This window comes from Callithrix jacchus, chromosome 1, assembly GCF_049354715.1.
Source record: "Callithrix jacchus isolate 240 chromosome 1, calJac240_pri, whole genome shotgun sequence".
NCBI classification, from domain to species: Eukaryota; Metazoa; Chordata; class Mammalia; order Primates; family Cebidae; genus Callithrix; species Callithrix jacchus.
In genome coordinates, this window is record NC_133502.1 from 3919911 (window position 1) to 3933986 (window position 14076).

General features: G+C 31.8%; 1 long non-coding RNA gene across 1 annotated transcript in view; it reads left to right on the forward strand.

The window, feature by feature from the left end:
- The window catches only part of LOC144578922 (uncharacterized), a 156325-nt gene extending 154337 nt beyond the window's left edge, over positions 1–1988 (forward strand). The window contains exon 4 of the long non-coding RNA XR_013525485.1: positions 1165–1988. This is a non-coding gene — a long non-coding RNA (uncharacterized LOC144578922). The remainder of the gene's footprint in view (positions 1–1164) is intronic.
- The last annotated feature ends 12088 nt before the right edge of the window (positions 1989–14076 follow it).

The following is a 14076-nucleotide window of genomic DNA, read 5'->3' on the forward strand; positions in this document are numbered from 1 at the left end:
CCCAGTTTTAGGTATGTCTTTATTAGCAGCATGAAAATTAATTAATACTGCTTAGTTAATATAGTGTACCCCTCTACCCAAATTGGTACTGGTTAGATTGGTACTGCTATAAAGACACCTGAAAGTGAGGAAGCAACTTTGGAACTGGGTAAACAGGCAGAGGTTGGAACAGTTTGAAGAGCTCAGAACACAGAAAAATGTGAGGGAAGTTTGAAACTTCCTGGACACCTAGAAACAGAAGCCACAGTAGAGGTTTGGGTACCTCCACCTAGATTTCAGAGGATGTATGGAATGCCTGGATGTCCAGGCAGAAGTCTACTGAAGGCATGGAAACCTCATGGAGAACCTCTAGTAGGGCAGTGGGGAAGGGAAATGTGGGGTTGGATCCTTCACACAGAGTCCCCCTTGGGGCACTACCTAGTGTAGCTGTGAGAAGAGAGCCACCGACCTCCAGAACCCAGAATCGTAGATTCACGGACAACTTGTACTGTGAACCTGGAAAAGTCACAGATGCTCAACACCAGCCTGTGAAAACAGGCAGGAGGTGGGCTTTACCCTGCAAAGCTAAAGGGGCAGAAGTTGTGCAAGGCTGAGGGAGCCTATCTCTTGCATCACCATGACATGGATGAGAGATCAAGGGAGATCATTTTGAAACTTTAAGGTTTAATGATTACTCTATTGGATTTCAGACATTTATGGGGTCTGTGACCCCTTTGTTTTGGCCATGTTTTCACATTTGAAATGCCTATATTTTCCCAAGACTGTACCTCCATTGTATCTAAGAAGTAACTAACTTGCTTATAATTTTATAGGTTCATAAGTGTAAAGGACTTGCATTGTCTCAGATGAGACTTTGGACTTGGAGTTTTGAGTCAATGCCAGCATTAGTTAAGACTTTGGAGGACTGTTAGGAGGGCATGACTGTATTTTAAAATGTTAGCAGATGAGATTTTGGAGGAGCCAGGTGTGGGATGATAAAGTTTGTCTGTGTCCCCATACAAATATTATTTTTAATGATAGTTTCCATAATCCCCAGGTGTCCTGAAAGGGACCCACTGGGAGGTAATTTAATCATGGGGGCAGTTAGCCTCATGCTGTTCTGACAGTGAGTTCTCAAGAGATTTGATGGTTTCATAAGGTGATTTTCCTCTTTTTGCTTGGCAGTTATCTTTGCTGCTGTCATGTGAAGAAGGACATGTTTGCTTCCCCTTCTGCCATTATGATAAGATTCCCAAGGCCTCCCCAACCCTGTGGAACAGTGAGTCAATTAAACATCTTTTCTTTATAACTTATCCAGTCTTGGATATGTCTTTATTAGCACCTTGAGAACAAACTAATACAGCCAACTTAATCAAAACTATTTAAAGCATTTGCTTACCTAAATAATTAGAAATGCAAAACACTGCTAGCTTTTCTCTGCGGCTACCTTTATTCTTCTTTTTAGTCAATTGAGACTATAGCACATTTTCTCATCACTACATGCTATAATTCTTATACATTACCCACACAAATGAAAGTTCTTCAAATTTTAAAACACATAATGCTCTTAGAAAAGGCAGAAGAACACATATAATCCCCTGGAGAGATTAGTATCCTTCTTTTTTAAACTGGTGAAGTTAATTAAGGATCCCCAGAAGAAAAATAATATGATTTGGTAATATTAATTTGAAAAAAAATGAAAACACAACAATGTTTATGGTTCTTCACATATACTCCACACAGCAATCACACTCCTGCTTCTCATTTAATACCAGTGTTATAGATTCAATTCATATCTCTTTTTTTTTGGAAATTTGATAATATTTTATAATTTATTTTTATTCTTATATTAAAACAAATTTTATCCCTCTTTACAATAGCTAGTAATACAATAAGATTTCTATAAGAATTTTGAGCAATTGAATGGGATGTCTTCTGTAAGTCACACAGATGATATGCTACATACTTCAAGTCTATGCATTGTTCCAAGTAAAAATTATTTTATGTGCTCTAAGGATGGTCTTTTCCTAATATAACTTCTGATAGTTATCTTAATACATTTCTCTAAAGGATTTTGAAATTCAAATTTTAGAGCTTCTCTTTGTGAAGCTGGCAAAAGTATTTTCACCTACTTTAGAGAATAATAGCTTGCAGATAACACCTTTTAAATAACTACTTTTTGATTAATGCTTATTTGTCTTTGTAAACATTCTGAGTAACACAATCTCAATAACATTGTTGAGCATTCATAATAAGCACAGTCTTGAAAGACAGCCAGAAAAAAAGTATGAAAAGCAGCTAATCAAAGATAATAAAGAAAAATATTACAATGAATATGGCTAAGAGTACAGTTAATGAAGAATATGATGTTTCACTGCATATGTAAATTTTGAGTGTGTCTGTTACTTTCTTACTCTGTTTCCCTGATGCTGACATTTAGCTTTGTAACCTGGCATTGCTGTCCTTTCTGCCTGATCTTTCCAAAAGAAGACTTCTCTCCTGATATTGATGTTGCTCTGCGTGTATCAGCCTTTGTAATCCAGCTCAGGGTTGGCTGCAAAATATGTTGATATGGAATTTGACTTGATTATTTCTTTGAATTGGTATTTGAATTTGATAGTCTTTATGCTGAAATTTATGGTGTTTAGTCTACATTTATTTAACAAAAGACTGTCCATTTTTGAGACTTTTGCCATGTATTTGATAGTTTAAAACAGATGAAACCACACGTCACAAATTAAACCACAAATTCCACTAGGTAAAGTAAATATATAGTGTGGCTCAGGACACTGAAGCACAAATTGAATTAAAAAATTTAAAGGAAGTATTGCAAAACGAAAAAAGGCAGAAAGTGAAAATGTCAGCTTAATCTTATTTTGTAAGGTACGGATCATCATTAGCTATATTCAGGCAGATGGATTCCACCCATATAGGAAAATTCTATCTAGAAGATTCTGGAATATATCTACTTATTTACTAAATCACTATGGAATCTTTATTTTATTTTAGGAATTTAAAGTTTCTTCTTTATAATTAACTATTTGAGGACTATTTTTACACACACACATGCACACAGAACTGTATTAGTTGGGTATGAAAAATAAAATTCTTAAACTTCAGTGGTTTAATTACATAAAAATGAGAACCTTATTGTACTCATTTCATTTTAATGAGGTTTGTTTAAGGGCAGTGAGTTGACCTAAATAAAGATTTCAGAGATGATGACTCTTTTCATGTCTTAGTATATCTGGATCCTCTGCATTTAGAAGCAAAGTGAAGGTAAGGAAAGCATGATCAATTTCTATGTTTCTTAATATAGATGTGTCATTTATCACTTTCTCTGAAATTTTGTCAAGAAAATGTCATATGACCCTGATAAGTCTCCAAAGGAGTGAAAAGCAGTCCTTGCTGGAAACCTGTCACTCATCTAACACATAAAGTGTTTTTAATATAAGTTATGTTGTTACTGTATTCTTTTTAGGTCACTAAATGCTATTTTGGTTAAGTTTGAACATCACACAAAAGTCTTTTATGAGCAAAATTAAAAATGTTTAATTTTGCCTTAATACAAATTAAATTACTATGCTGGTTCCAGGTGAACAGAAATAATTATTGATACCTTTCTGACTTTCTTCTGCAACTGACTCTTTTTCTTCAAAATTAAACATCAAAATGAAAGCTTTGCTCTCAAGGGTTTATTTTTTCTCTTAAAATAAATGACATGAATTACTTCTCCTTTCAGAATTATCTTTTCCCAAGTGTTGCTGATGGCTTCCTTTTAAAATGTTTTGCATTAGCAAGTGCTATCCAGATGAAAAGCCCATTTCGACTTGACATTAATTTTACACTCAGTGCATAATACTCGACCTTGTCATTAGGTCAACTATAAACTGCCATGAGTGAAATGTAATTTCTCTACAGAATCGCTATTTGTCCTTCTCTTATTTGTACTGAGGTGTGCAGTTGCCCTCTACTGTCATCTTTGTCTCCTTTGTATGTTGCTCTTTTGCTCATTAACTCTCATCACCAACTTACCTCTGCTTTGTAAAGGTGCTTCTAGTATAAATATTCATGAGTTTCTTCCACCCTTAATTTCTAAGCATGACAAAAACTACAAAAAAAACCCACACTTTGGTGGGTAAAAAACCCAGGTGTTGAAGCTTATAAAGGCCAGTTTTCAAGAAATCTGGTAAGCTGGTAAGTAGAAATGTGCACCTTACCAGAGTACTTTGTTACATAAGGTACTTTTCAAGCTCTGCTCTTTTCTATGCTGAAACACGCTGTGGATTCTGTTTCCCAATAGTCCTCATTCTGAAATCACCAGTATATAAATAACTGTTTTCTGATAGCTCATGCAACTACATTCTTGAGCAACCTTTAGATTTTTCTGCAATGCTGACAATTACTTTTATCTCCAAAAATTATTAGACCTGTTAATATTAGATGCATATAAAATATAACTTTTACAATATAAAAACATCGTTTTAAGGGTGTACATAACAAAAATGAGAATTCATTGTGACCTTGAAATAATAAAGTGACATCATTTCAGATATATTGTCGCAATTATATTTTCTATATCCAACAAAAGCAGGTTTAAACCAAATTATAAGACTGTATTATTAATACCAATTTCATGTACTACAATTACATAAATTATTTCAACTTAGACCAAAACTATGCATCATTCTTACCATCCATTTATGTAGCTGATAACTATTTATTTGCCAAATGTGGTTCATTGATTGTTCCTCTCTTGATAGTCAACTGAACCTTCTTTGAGGAATACATTTTATTTGAAAGTGGTAGGCCATTGAAAATTATGCAAATATTTGTCAATATAGTAGGAGGCCAAGGGAGGAGGAGTGAGGCAAAGATGATGAAGAGACAGAGAGAAAGAGAAGTAGAAGGAGAAAGAGAGGGAAAACAGAGATTAAAATTGTTCATATGAATTTTCGAAATTGTCAGTAAAAAACAATAAGAAAATGTATTTAAGGAAAAGACTGAAAGAACAATGCTAGGAAATTATAGCTACAACTGCAGAAACATTATTTCTTCCTAGAAAGTAAACTATGTGTACTGTTATTCTACCTGGAAAGTAGATAATAAAGTTATTTACTTACCTTTGAAGTTAGCTTATAATTTGATATGTTTATCTCAGTTTTCATAATAAGAAATATATATCACAAGCTTAGATATAGTTTTACAACTACTTTAGTTATTTATAATAATGAAAACAATTTCATGCATAATTGTTTGACACTACGGACCACCTTTAAAGTAAAGCCTTTATTATATCATGATATATTATATTAATTATTTTATATCATTTCTGCTGCCATATCTTACCTTTCTTCAATAATTCTAGCAATTCAAAAACAATGTCAGTAAATTATATGATGAATAAATAATTGAATCAATATAACAACATAAATAATATACAAGACATCTTCATACTTCTGACTTATAGCAAAAAAATGGAACATATTTGAAAGTATATGTGAACTTTTGATAGAAACATTCTAAATATGGAGGCAGGTCTTTTAAAGAAAAATTTATTTCAATGAAGAATTTTTAAAGTAACCCCTGTGTTCTGCAAATTGGGATTAAAACCAATACAATTTATCAATCGAAAGGAAAAGAAATGATGATAGTAACATTGGATAAAACTATACAATCAAGCCTTCTTAGAAAGTATTTCTTTTAGCAAATAATTCCCTTTGAATCTCTTATTCTCCTTTAACTCTTAGAAGATTTAGTATCAGTGCTTGGTCTACTGTGAAAATAGTGCTATAGAAAAGTATTCATTTTATTTGATAAATGAACAAGTTAATATCATACAAATTATTGTATTCAGTACAGAAAAGGTCTGATGATAGCTGAACGAGAATCACATGCTGGGTTTATGGTCAGAGTCAGGGTGAGGTAACTCTCAAAGTGAAAAGACAAAAGAAGTATCAAAGAGCAAAACAAAACTGAAATATCTGTGGTGCGTTCATTGACAGTATCAGTCAGAAGAGGCCATGGCCAAGGCTGCAAGCACAAATGCCTGTAGGTATTAGGGCATCAACTAACTGAGTAAAAGCAATAAAGATGTAAAAGTCAATAGCAAATGATCATTGATTTTAAGGTTCTGGGAATCAATGCAAGGTATTGAGGACTGTGGTCAGTGAGAGAGGAAGTATATTCCCCAACTAAAGGGGGACAGCCTTTGAACAGCCGCAAGAGGTTTGGTAAAAATATTCTTTCCATTCACATGTGATATGACATTATTTATATGAGTTACATGTACCTTTTAAATACTCTGTGAAGTCTCTTCTAATGGCATTTGGCTTCTCTTTGTACAATTTCACTTTCCGTGTCATGAGTCTTCACACTACCTTCAACGTGATGGCATTACAAGAGAATAGCTTACCGTCAATTCAACTTTTGTAGTCAGAGAGTCATGTACAGTCTGAGTGCTGAAGTTACCTTTAGCCTTCCTCTTAGGTGGTATCCTCAAATATAACAAAGTCAATCATAGTTTTGTAAGAAATGAAATGTAAAAATTTCACACTTCCATGTCTGCTATTAACAAATTCAAGTTTCTTCAAATATAGCTATATTTTAACATTTAGCAGTTTAAGAACGTTTCTGTATGCTAAAAACTTACTGGGGCATATAGATTGATCCCAATGACTATAACACAGCTTTGAAATTATTCAACTTATTTCTCATTGAAAACAGGAAGCATAGTTTTATGCCCTTCGGAGAACCCATACACAGTTGCCTCCTGAGTTGATTCCTTTGGCTCTCCTCCAAGTTAGCAAAATGCTAATGGCATTTCAATAATATTTATATTCTACTTTAAAATGTTTAGAATCTACTCTGTAATTTGTAAGAATTAGTTTGAAATATAAGAAATGAAAAATAAAAGTTATAATGTTTACATGTGAAAGTAACAGAAAAAATAAAAACATGTCTGGCTGTAAGGCAATACTGATATGGCTAACTCAGTGGCTGAATAGAATGTAGCGTTCCCTTCTACCCTCCTCAGAATGTTATCTTCGGTAGTCCCAGTACGGCAACTTGTGTCACAGGCAGAGGCCAAGATTAAGAAGAAAAAAAAAAAATCACCTGTCCTTCATCTTCCTCAAGAACAAGAAAATTCATCACAGAATACGGTCACATTGAGAGAACTTCTCTGTATAATTGAATTGGCATGATTTCGTCAGATGATTTGCCTAAAACAATCATGCATCAGGCAAATGAGCTGACATTTTTGTCAGAGGCCAGTTAAGAGACATCCCACGGTTCCTAGGAAAGGCAGAGCACTGCTGAAAGCAAATTGCGGAATGGTGAGCCTATGTAGAGTTTTAACAGCAAGGAAGATGTCTAGGAGATAGTGATGAGGTGACAACTCAGAATGACTGCCAAAAAAAAAAAAAAAAGGCAAGGCAACTTTGGCTGTTTTGCTTTGGGCTCCCTTGTCCCTTCCCTGAAAACCATTATGCAAAATAATGTTTACTACTCTATCAGATATTAGAGTAGCAAGAATGAAAAATAATCTTCATTCTTGACCAAAATGTCAGTAAAATGTTGTCAATATTCCAATTTAAATTAACAAATATTCTGGTAATATTAAGTAGGAATTTTATAAGTTTTATCCAAGGGTATTTCAGCTTGCTCCAAATCCTACAGACTTAGAGGAAGAAAACATACTTTTAATTAAGGAAGCCAAGAATGATTTTTGTTTAATTCCTCCTAATATGCCATTTTGGGAAGGATTCTGGCAATAGCAGTTTTAAGAAGCACACTGTTAATGCTGTAATGGGTTTTGAACTTGTGGCTATTATTCCAGGATAGATTCACTCTTTCTTTGTGTCCCTATGCATAGTAGAAGGTATAAGGATTTGTTTTAAACGTAGGCATTAATTCTGAATCATATGAAAAAGATAACAATACACACCCCTAAAAGTGTAATATATTTCTTAATCTAACAATAATCTAGATAATAAATAATCTTATTGTTATTGTTAGATTAAGTAATATATTACACTTTTAGGACAAAAATAACATTGTCTCACACAGTTGGTACTGTATATGTAATTTTCATTTTCTAACAGTATTCAAAATCTAGGATCAAATTCCTTCCACTGTTGTGGATTCTTTATTTTCAAATCTTACAATTTCCAAAAATGAAAACAATTTGTAGTAAAATGCTATGGAAGTTAATATATTTTTAAATAACAGTATCTCATGCCATTATAGAGTCCTCATAAAGCTGAAACTGTATGCTTTGCTATAGGCATTTTTATAACACTATAATTGATATGGTTTGAATTTGTGTTCCCACCCAAATTTCATGTCAAATTGTAATCCCCAGTGTGGAAGAGGGGTCTGGTGGGAGGTGATTTGTTTATGGGGGTTATTACTAACGGTTTAGCACCATCCTCCTAGTGCTGTCTTGTCATAGAGTTCTCCCCAAATCTGCTGGTTTGAAACTGCCTAGCAGTTTCTGCCTCTTCTGCTCCGGCCGTGTTAGCTTCCTCTTTACCTACTGCCATAATTGTGTTTCCTGGGCTCGCCAGCAATACTTCTGTACAACCTGCAGAACTGTGAGCCAAGTAAACCCCTTTTCTTTATAAATTACCAAGTTTCAGGTATTTCTTTATAGCAATATGAGAATGGACTAATACAATACTCTTAAGATATTAAAAAAATAGGATAACAATAGATGATACTAATTTACTTTTTAAAGCAAGTTGCATACTTGCCTATAATATAGTATGCTTTGGCATAATATTACAATAGTGAAACAAAGAAACTGAATACATGTAGTTCACAGTGATACACTAATATGTGGTTTGTAAAATATAATTATATATGGCTTACTTTGTGAACTGCAGATGAAGATATTTTTTATTGTCAAAAGCTTTATTTTATAATATTTATTGTCGATTAGTGTGGACAAAATTTGCCAAGTATTCTTATTTCCCTATTTTGAAGGTTTCTCATATGAAAAGTCCACATATATTAAACAAATAGTTCATGTAATACACATAAAGATTGTGCAACTAATAACCAAGTAGACTCCCTCATGCCGTGCTTCAGTCAGGATCATACCCAATTGTAGTAACTGTAAACACTACAGTGATTAACCCGTTCTACTGTTATTGGACATTTAAGTCTTAGCAAGTTTGGAGTTGCAATGAGTAAAATTACCATGTTCATTCTTTCGTATCTGTTTTGGTGGATATCTGTTAGGCATGTAGAATATAGAAATGGAATTACTGATTCTAGGCATATGAAAGGGTCCTATTTTGTTTTCTTCAAATAAGGTCTAGCAAAATATTTTCTTCTAAATGGTTTTACATTTTTTTATTGTCACTAGCAATATAGTTACTGTTATTCCACATCCTCAGACACTCTTGGTATTTTCAATCATTTATTTAGATATTCTGATATTTAGGTAGTGATAGTTCATTATAATATTTATTTTCATATCTGTGATCAATGAAGATAATGAAACCTTTCCAAAAGTTTATAAAATTTTTTGATATCTTTCTGTGAGGTACACACTCAATTCAATTTATTTTTCTTACTGATTTATAAGAATGTCTCTGTGTGTGTATGTGAATATATAAAGAAATACATATATACATGTACCCATATATAAAAATATATACTATATACATGCAGGCACATATAAATATATACATATATACATATATGCACATACACACATATATATGCATATACATATATACGTGCATATCTATATATACAGTATTTTATATGTCTATTTATATATGCATGTATGTATAAATATAAATACATGTATGCATATATATGTACATGTATGTATATGTACATATATTTATTTATGCATTTACATATACACACGTGTGTGTGTATATATACATACTATATATATATATATATACACACACACACACACCTATATATATATATATATAGAGAGAGAGAGAGAGAGAGAAGAAAATATATTCTCCCAGACTGGCTTTTGTATCACTTTCCTCAATTATCAGGTCTGTTGAAAATTAGTTTTTTTTTTTATTTTCATGAAGCACCATTTATCAATGTTTTGTTATAGATACTGCTTACTGTGTGTTATTTAAGAAATTCATGATAGACTGAGTTAATGAAACCTTTTATGTGTTTTCCTCTAGAAAATTTATAAATATATGTATAAAATTTAGGTATATCTGCCATCTAACCTTAGTTTGTGTTTGTTTGGAAAGGGAAGTGAGTTAATATAAACACTTTCCCCCACTGATTATACAAAAACCAGTCTTACCTGAGAGTATTTGTAGTGGAGACTTTAAAAAAATCAATTAAAGATTAATGTGCAGGTCTCTAATTGGACTCTGTATGATGCACGATTGGACCATTTCCCTGTCCTTGAAGCAATGTCACATTATTTGGGTTACTATGTGTTTATAGTAAGCCTTGGTATATAGTAATAGCTGTTCTGCTTTGCTCTGCTTCAGAATTGCTTCAGTGATTCTAAGACACGTGACTCTCCATCTACATGTTAGAATCATACTCTCAATTTTCTTAAAAGGAAAATCATGCTGAAATTTTTCTGGTGATTGCACAGAAGCTTCAGAGAAACTTGAGGTGAATAGGCATTTTACTAGTAAGAGTAGAACAATCCATTAACTTAGAATAACTCTCTATTTTATTTAGATATAATTCAAGAAATGCTTTTCATGGTTTTCAGTGTTAAGATATTGCAACTTTTTCATATATTTACTAGATTAATTCCTAGAAATGTAATGTTTTGGCTATTATAATAGAGTTCTCCATTTAAATTTCATTCCTATTGAAATTTATTTGATAAATTCTTATTGCTAGTATAAAAAATGTAACCAATAATTATATATTACTAGCCTAAAATATATTGTATATATATAATATTTATATATAGCAATAATCTATAATAAAATATACATTTATATATAATAAATATATAATATATATTTTATATATAATAAATATATATTATGTATATTTTAATAAATAAAATATATATTGTTAGCGTAAAATTTTTATTGCTAGTATAAGAAAAGTAACTGACAATTATATATCTCTCATGTCTCCAACTAAATTCCATGATTATTAAATACTTCTAAGATTAGTTTATAGGGTTTTTTTTTAAACAGGAGAGGAGTTATTTTTTTATATCATAATAGGTATCAAAAACATTTTCCCAAGATTCTCAGCTATTATTATGTGTTCTTAAGTAGATATAGTTTCTTTTAACTTTTAACTAAAACAGCGCTGCCTTGTATTTGAAACAAACCATAATATAGTCGACCCTGTGTATCCATGTGTTTTGAAACCACGGATTCTACCAACCATGGATCAAAAACGTTTGAAAAAAAAATGTATAGCTACCTCTGTACTGAATATATACAGACATTTCCCCTTTCGTTATTACCTAAACAGTACAGTATAACAACTATTTTCATAGCATTTACATTTTATTAGGTATTATAAGTAATCTAGAAATGACTTAAGGTATACAAGAGGATATTAGTAGGTTATATAATCAAATACTGAATCATTTTGTGCAAGAGACTTCAGCATCCATGGATTTTCGTATCCACAGGAGATCCTGGAACCAATCTCATATGCATACTCAGGAGTGACTGTATTTTACTATGATTTCCAACCTGTACAGAACTTCAATCTTTCAATGCTTCATCTGATGAAGTTCCAGATGTGTGTAACCATTTGTATCTTGTCTGAAGACATGAGTTGGGCTTGGCACAGTTACTGTTAGGTTTAAGATTTCAAACATTCTCAAGTCTCATAAAGTTCTGGTTGTCATGGAGGTTTCCAAGATCTTGATCTCAGAAGCTTCTGGGCTCTCTAGTTTCTTCTTTTATTGTAAATATGATTATCCTCTACTGACATATGTCTACGACCACATGTAATATTCACTGTGACAGCGATTTTTTATCTTCTCTTACTTTTCCCACATGTTCCTTTTCAATGCTCAGAATACAGGATTTTAAAATATTTTCTTGTATCAAATTTTCTCTTCTTTTCTCTTGATGGTATAATCCCGATGAGAGCATAAAGTATGGTATAAAGTATAGCATCTAATGTTTCAGGCAGTAGGCATTAGACATTTTTATCTTGGTGACAATTATATATTTGGGTTTTATATTATATGTAAATTACTTTTATATTCTCTAAGTAACATAAAGCAAACTCTTGATCAATAAAATACAATAAACATTAATGTACACACAGTCTCTTTATGTCTTTTTTATGTCTAGAGGATCAGTGTCAGTACAATGTAAAGCATTTGTCCATCTGAAGGTCATGTTTATCTCTTCAATGCCTTGAGTAATTTGGGGAGATCAAATGTACACTTACAAATTGTATTTTAACTAAGCAATGTGGTTTTATTGATAATAGGCACTTGTATTTAATGACTTTGATGGACAACAAATTTAGAATGGTTTATAAAAATTAGGATGATAATTTTTTCATAGACATTTTTGATAAAATTTTCAAGTTTATGCATATGTAGATATAGATATGATTTTGAAAATATGTGAGCATATCTGTATCAGTCTGTATATAATATACGTGTAAAAACATATACAAACCCACACACATACTTATTGGCACACATATTTTACTTGTGTGAAAATGGTTGGTCAAATATTCCAAATAGAGTTAAGAAGACATTTTCTTTTCATAAGTATAAGGGACTGAAGTCATATGATTTTTTTAAAGTCAGCAACAACTGCAGCATAAACTAATGCTGCCTGAGACATGCTATTAAAAAAAGTTATTGTAACCAGGAGCAACAAGTACCTCGGAATTACCTGTGTCAAAGGACAGACAAATTATTCCCTACTTGGCAATTTCTAGGATTCTTCCTTTCTTTTCATTCTAAAAAATAATGCATCATCCTATATTGTCTAGCTTGGTCCAAAGGTAAAGTGAGACAATAATATAGCAAAACAGGTTACATTTTTATAAATTTATGAAATTTAAAACTTTAGTTACAGTATGTTGATCTGAGTAAATTTTCACTTCACTCCTTAGCAATGGATTCAATGCTTAATATTATTACAGAAATTAGGTTAAAAAGTAAAATGTAAAGTTGATTTTTTTCCCAAGTTAAATTGTGTGCTCTTCCTATCACTATAAAAATACTGTCTCAATAAAAAAGTAGCCTTTCTCATTAATTATTTCAAAACATTGCTCATTTATATTCTAAGTCACCAATCATAATTAGTAAATCAGAGAAATCCAATGTAAGCTTCTTAAGATTAACAACCATTCCTTATGGAAATTTTTATCTTTGGGTTCATAAGTTTCTCTCACTTGAATGAATGACTGTATGTTTCCAAAATAAACAAATTTTTCTTGAGCTAATTTATTAATACATCTCCCAAGACTATTTATGTTGATGTTTCTTTTTCCTGTATTTCTATTTCCTTTTAATGACATTAGTCTGACAGCATATAACCAAATATATGTCTACAAATATACATAGATACATAATGGATCATATATTATATATGCATATAGTGTGTATGTGTATATTATATGTAACTGCTGATATAGAACAGATAAATTAGCAGCAAATTTTTAGTTAAAAGCATATTTGTGTAATATGCCAGTAGAAATAAGGGTAACTACAGTAATGAATATAACAATAGGAATACCGTATTTATAAAATATATAGGTGTAAAGTATGTAAATGAGAAGAATGGGCCTACTTATATGCACTACCTCATTTCATATTAACTACAAGCACATATATTGTTCATATTAATATTCTACTTATAGATAAAGAAATTTGGGGTCTGGAAAGTTATGTAATAATTCATAGGCCATAAAGGTCATACATATCAGAGCCAGTGTTTGAGCTCATGTATACCAGAACTTCTGCTCTTAATCATTAATACATAATAGTGTAGGTCTACAGATACAGATTTTATTCTGATAACAATACTTTTTCAAATATTTTGCAATAGATAGAAAGAAACCAATGTCTTGCTAAAAAGAATTACTCTCAATTCTTAGTTTGATCAATCATTTTCACACAAATGAATTTGCAAT